At 50.1% G+C, this 6,081-nt stretch overlaps 1 protein-coding gene across 6 annotated transcripts in view; it reads right to left on the reverse strand.

The window, feature by feature from the left end:
* LOC140711211 (SH3 domain and tetratricopeptide repeat-containing protein 1-like) overlaps positions 1–5,749 on the reverse strand; it is a 45,032-nt gene extending 39,283 nt beyond the window's left edge. The window contains exons 1-2 of one of the 6 annotated variants that reach the window (XM_073014117.1): positions 5,323–5,749; positions 4,703–4,830 (exon numbers count right to left, since the gene is read on the reverse strand). The gene's annotated coding sequence lies outside the window, so the exon portion shown is untranslated. Of the gene's footprint in view, positions 1–4,702; positions 5,273–5,322 lie in introns of those variants that run through there. The other 5 variants (XM_073014119.1, XM_073014122.1, XM_073014116.1 and 2 more) reach the window with 5 other exon arrangements.
* Between the last annotated feature and the right edge of the window lie 332 nt (positions 5,750–6,081).

Genomic DNA, 6,081 nt, shown 5'->3' on the forward strand with positions numbered 1-6,081 from the left:
ATGGCCATAATACCGTAGGCAAATACCATCAAAAACACCATAGGATGTGTGGTTTAAGCATTAGTTTATTTCTCACAGCTCGGGAGGCTGGAAGTCCAAGATCAAAGTGTCGGCCAACTCAGTTCCAGGACAGGGACCTCTTCCTGGCTTGCAGACAGCCATCTTTCTTCTTGTTTCCTCACACCAGGGCAGTGAGAGCTCTCTGCTTTCTCTTTTTATTTTTGAGAAAGTGTCTCACTCTGTCACCAGGCTGGAGTGCAGTGGCACAATCTCAGCTCACTGCAACCTCCGACTCCCTGGTTCGAGCAACTCTCCTGCCTCAGCCTCCCGTGTAGCTGGGATTACAGGCACGTGCCACCACACCCAACTAATTTTTGTATTTTTAGTAGAAACAGGATTTCAGGATGGTCTCAATCTCCTGACCTCGTGATCTGCCCACCTCGGACTCCCAAAGTGCTGAGATTACAGGTGTGAGCCACCACACCCGGCCTGGTTTCTCTTCTTCTAAGGGCACCAATCCTGTCAGACCAGGGCCCACGCTCATGACCTCATCTAACCCTAATCACCTCCCAAAGGTCCTACCCCCTAATACTATCACACAGGCAGTTAGAGCTCCAGTACAAGAATCTGGGGGAGACATAAACATTCAGTTTATAACAATGTCTTTTCAATCTTGTTGAAAAAAAACAACCAAATGAGTAGGCGACAAAGTACCTTATATGTAAACAAGTCAGGACTTTTCATATTTCTGCTAACACATTTAGGTCAATTTAAAATGTCTGAAAGCAAGAGTCAGAAGCAGAGATAAATGAAAGTTAGTTACTCTGCATTTTAGGCCCACATTGAGCTGTCTTCCAGTGACATTGTGGCACAAAGAACACTGCTTTCTATTCCTGGTTTTGCCTGTATTTCCCTGTATTTTTCTGTATTTTAACTGGAAAATTTCCCTGTATTTCCGTTTATCTCTAAAATCACTTGGTTGACTTAGCAGACCTCCAAGGTCCCTTCCATTCACAAATTCCACAAATAACTTCCTACCAACAGAGGCTACACAAATAAACTACACTGACGAAGGGGAAAGCTAACACTAGCAAACAATGAGATACACACAAGGTAAGACGTATAGAGAACTGGATCAACCACAAACTGGTGGACGATGAGCCGGCGGTGCATAAAAACACATTCCCTAACGATGGACAGAGAGGCAATGGCGCCGAGGTAGTATTGTTGAAGATTTCCTCTTTTAAATCTTCAAGATAAAGGGCCCCATTGTTTATATTCATTCTGATTCAATGTGAATGTGAAAACTTCCTCCAGGGGACACAGACATCTAAAATCTTCCCAATGTATCCAATTTGTCACTTGATATTTTTACTGACAAGAAAAATGAGGGACTGAATATACAAACAGGTCTTGCCTAATCATATGTAGAAAGACAGAACTCAGATCACAACCTGTAGCTGCCCACCCAGGAAACCAATCCCCTATCTACAGTCAACAGCCAGGAGGCCAGCCAGGCTAGCACATCAGACAGGAAGCCAGACTGCTCTCTCTCCACAACCCAGAGACTAAACCACAACTCTGTCCCAGGTGACCAGGACTTGACTCAAAACTGACAGCCACCCTAATTTTGGCCCATGTTTCCAGTTAGGATCATTCAGAGAAAGCCAAATAAGCCCCTAACCAATCACATAGGACACCCCACTTCTGCACAGCCGCCTCCAGCCCCCACAACAGCCTCCACTGGGAGCCGTTCTTTCCATCCTGAAGCTTCCCCACTCCTCATCCGCCACTCACTTGCATGTCAGTCTCTGCCACACGCAAGTGACGGTGCCGACTCTCTTGCCACAGCAGCTCTGAGAAAGTCGTCTCTGCCTGTCTCATGTGGGTGGCCTTCCTTCATTTTCCTCAAAGAATAAGTCTTAAATGAGGGGCTTCTCTATATGGTCAAGCTACACAATTCAGAAGCCCAGCATGGCAGATTCCAAGCCTGGAAAGACCATACACCCCTCAGGTCCTCTTTCCACAAAACACAGCTTCCTTGAGTTCTTCAGTCACTCCGACCAACCAGGGAAGGAACCACGTGTTATGGAAAGATCAAGGGCCTTGAAGTCAAACTTCTGAGTTCATCCAGTACTTCATCTTTCAACTTAAGAAATTACATGGCCTTGGCCATGCTGGTGGCTCGCATCTGTAATCCCAGCACTTGGGGAGGCTGAGTTGGGTGGATCACCCAAAGTTGGGAGTTCAAGGCCAGCGTAACCAACACAGAAAAACCCCATCCCTACTAAAAATACAAAATCAGCCCGGCCTGGTGGCGCATGCCTGTCATCCCAGCTACTCGGGAGGCTGAGGCAGGAGAATCACTTGAACCTGGGAAGCAGAGGTTGTGGTGAGCCGACATCACACTATTGCACTCCAGCCTGGGCAAGAAGAGCAAAACTGTCTCAAAAACAAAACGAAACAAAACAAATGATGTGACCTTGAACAATTTTCTTAACTTCTCTAAGCCTCTATCTTCATCTTCAATAACATAATTTTACCTCCAAGATTGCATTAAATGGAATCCCACATGTAAACCAGCTGGCAAATATTAGGGGCCCTACAGCTGTGCGCTGCTACTGCCGCCCCACTTTACCCCAAGGGAGAAGCGCAAGATGTCCAGAAAAAGCCTGTTGATCCCTACACCTCAGCATCCTGTGTTCACACAAGGCGCAGTGGCATCCAGACTTACCGGGGTCACCCAAATACAAGACATGGTTTGATTTTTCAACTTAGGTACACATGGCTTCTAACGTTCACCATATGTGATCCATAATTTAGAAGAGATTTTCCTACACTACCCTGTGGTTCTATTTTAGTAGGCTTAGATGTGCCATAATAGCTCACTCTCTTAAGCCCTCTTCAGTATCAAAAACAAAACTTTCATCTGTAACACAGTCATCAACAGTGAAAGTGGAAAAGGCACCTATGAGTCAAAATGACCCTCTGCCCCGCCCTGCCCCACCCTACAAAAAGCTATTCAGGAGGATTTGGGCTGCTTATGAGAACGCTGTCTGTATTCCCAGGGACAGACAAACGCCTACCCTGGTTAGAAGCTGCGCTGCTCAGTCTCTAGGGTAGAAAGTGCCCAAACCCTCTACCCAAGGAGAAGAGAAGCAAATGGGGTGGCTAGGTTCCAGGATGTGGACTGTTTAGTGTGGTTTCTGCAGTCCAGGTCACCGCCATGGGTGAAGCTCTTCCTTCCTTCTTTTCCACCCAAGTGGCCAAGGTCCTACGGCTGCTGTAGGGCCTCTTCCCTATGAGTCAGCCCAGGCATTCCCCTTCCCTTTCCTTCTGTTTTTTTGAGACGAAGTCTCGCTCTGTCACACAAGCTGTAGTGCAGTGGCATAATCTTAGCTCACTGCCACCTCTGCATCCTGGGTTCAAGCAACTCTCTTGCCTCAGCCTCCCAAGTACCTGGGATTACAGGCACCCGCCAAAACGCCCAGCTAATTTTCATATTTTCAGTAGATACGTAGTTTCAACTTGTTGGCCAGGCTGCTCTCGAACTCCCTACCTCAGGTGATCCACCTGTCTCGGCCTCCCAAAGTGCTGGGATTACAGGCATGAGCCACTGCGTCTGGCCGAGTCAGCCCAGCCATCCTGACTTTTTGTTCTGGTAAAATTACTTTCTTCTACATCTACCTTCCAAGTAGCTAAATCAGAGATCTGGCCCTTGGGGCAGGCTTGAAGAATCCCTGTTTTTGGTCCTCAAGAGGTCCTACCAGGGTCTGGGACAATTCCAAGACTTGTGTTCTGAAAGAGGAAAGAAACCTCACATACACGGCTCTCGCAGAGCTCAGGCAAGGCTTGGGAGGGCCCTAAGGTTTGGGTGTGCCATCTATGATAACAGCTAAGAGATCTGAAGCCAGCTGTCTGGCTTCAAACCTCAATTCCAACAGCACTGGCTGTTTGATGTTAGACGACGTCCCCAGGCTCGCTGTGGTTCAGTTTCCTCACTGTAAAAGGACCACAATAAGAGAGTTGCTCTGAAAGTTAAGTCAATTGGTGCGTATAGGGTATTCAGAATAATGCTTGGCACATGGGGGACTTCAATAGACACGTACTGAACAGAGTAACTTAGCAATTACTAAATATACTCATGCAGGCCAGGCGCGGTGGCTCACGCCTGTTATTCCAAAACTTTGGGAGGCTGAGGCGAGAGGGTCACTTGAGCCCAGGAGTTTGAGACTAGCATGGGCAACACAGCAATATTCCATCTCTAAAACTGTGTGTAACATACATGTATACATACACTCAAATGTTCACAGTGTATTTATAGTATACAAAATAGCTGGAAAACAGACTTAACTATTCACAATGGTTACTTCTAGAGAAGGGGAAATGCAAATTTCAGCTTTTTACCCCACACATATATTCTTGTATCATCTGAAATATTTAAGCAAATTGTATGTATAAATTTGCCCCGAAACACATAGCAGAACAATGTAGTTTTCACTCAAAAATCTTCAAATCGTGATGGAATTGTCCTGTGAAAGTAAAGTTATAGAGATGAAAAGCCTCCCTCCAGCCTAAATGCTCTTTCATATGACCTATATTACACAAACCAATGCAGACACCCCAATCCTTTCCCCACTGTCATAAGAATTTTTCAGTGAACTGCGTTCCCCTTTACAAACTACATGATAGTTACAGTTACCAGGCAAGAACGTGGATCCAGTTCTGCTTTTTCAAAGGCCAATGTTTCTCCCATAATAGCAATGCATTCTTCAACCGGTCAACTGCCCCCAACACCTGAGCTCTCTGTTGTACACAACTCAACGAGGCCTGGGAGAAAACAGGTGCAAATTTCACTTAGTAACAACACATCCCGCCTGATTCCTCTGCTGGGCTAGTTCTCAAGTCGTCTTTTTCTAAGCTTTCATTCGGCTCTACCACACGTACCTAGGCTGGGTAAAACACTTGACCAGGTTTTTTTTTTCGAGACGGAGTTTCACTGGGTCGCCCACGCCGGAGTGCAGTGACGCCATCTCGGCTCAGAAGCCAGCGCCCGGGTCCATGCAGTCCCCTCCGCGGCAGACGCGGGGAGCCGGGGAGCAGAGGGGACCGGCCCCTACCGGCAGGGCGACCGGGACCCCCGCGCGGGCCCACGCGATATCGTAGCAGGCGCGAAGCCCCCGGTGCCACCCGAGGCCGAGACAAAGCCCAGGCGCAAGGACCCCGGATCCCGACCTCGGACCCTGCGGAACCCAGCTCGGAGCCGCCAAGCCCGGGGCAGAGACCCCCGCCCGGTCCGGAGACCTCGTTGCCCGTTCTCACCTCAGGCCGCCGCCTCGGAGCGCTGGCTCCTCGCCGCGGCGCCTGGGCCTACTGGAGCGCATCTGAGCAGCCGACAGAGCCGAGGCAGCCTCAACCACGGAGCCCCGGGGCGGGGCCGCTGCCGCCGCTTCAGCCCGTGTTCCACGCTCAGGATCCGGCTGGGATCAAGGAGCTGCAGCTGTCGCGGGGCTGCGGCCGGAACACACACCATGCAGGTGCACAGGGCCCCGCCTGCCGCCCGCCGCCTCGCCCCCAGCGGAGTCGGGCGCCCAGGGCCCGCCCCCCGGCCAATGGGGAGCGAGCCGCGCGGAGAGGGCGGGACCTAGGGGAACAAATGGAGGCTGGGCGGGGCGGTGCTGGGATTGGGCGTACAGGGTTCCCCGGGAGGACCCGACCCAAGAGCTGGCCGGATCCCGGCCTCCTAGAAGACCCAGCTCTATGTCCACCTGCAGTCTGCTCTACAGGACGCGCTCATCTCAAGCCCAGAACTCAGGCTTTTAGGACAGAGAGCGAGAGACAGGCTTGCTTTACAAAAAGTGAAACTGAGGTCCAAGGAATAGGATTGCCTGCTGCTCGAAGTCACGTAGTCCCATTCACTCAGTCACTTTGTGATTCAGCAAACATTTGGAAGCACCTATGGTGGGCTTTAGGAGTGAAGTAGGGCCGGGCGCGGTGGCTCGCGCCTGTAATCCCAGTATTTTGTGGGGCCGAGGCAGGTGGATCACTTGAGGCCAGGAGTTCGAAACCAGCCTGGCCAAC

Source organism: Chlorocebus sabaeus, unplaced genomic scaffold (genome assembly GCF_047675955.1).
Source record: "Chlorocebus sabaeus isolate Y175 unplaced genomic scaffold, mChlSab1.0.hap1 unalloc_scaffold_298, whole genome shotgun sequence".
In the NCBI taxonomy this organism is placed as follows: Eukaryota; Metazoa; Chordata; class Mammalia; order Primates; family Cercopithecidae; genus Chlorocebus; species Chlorocebus sabaeus.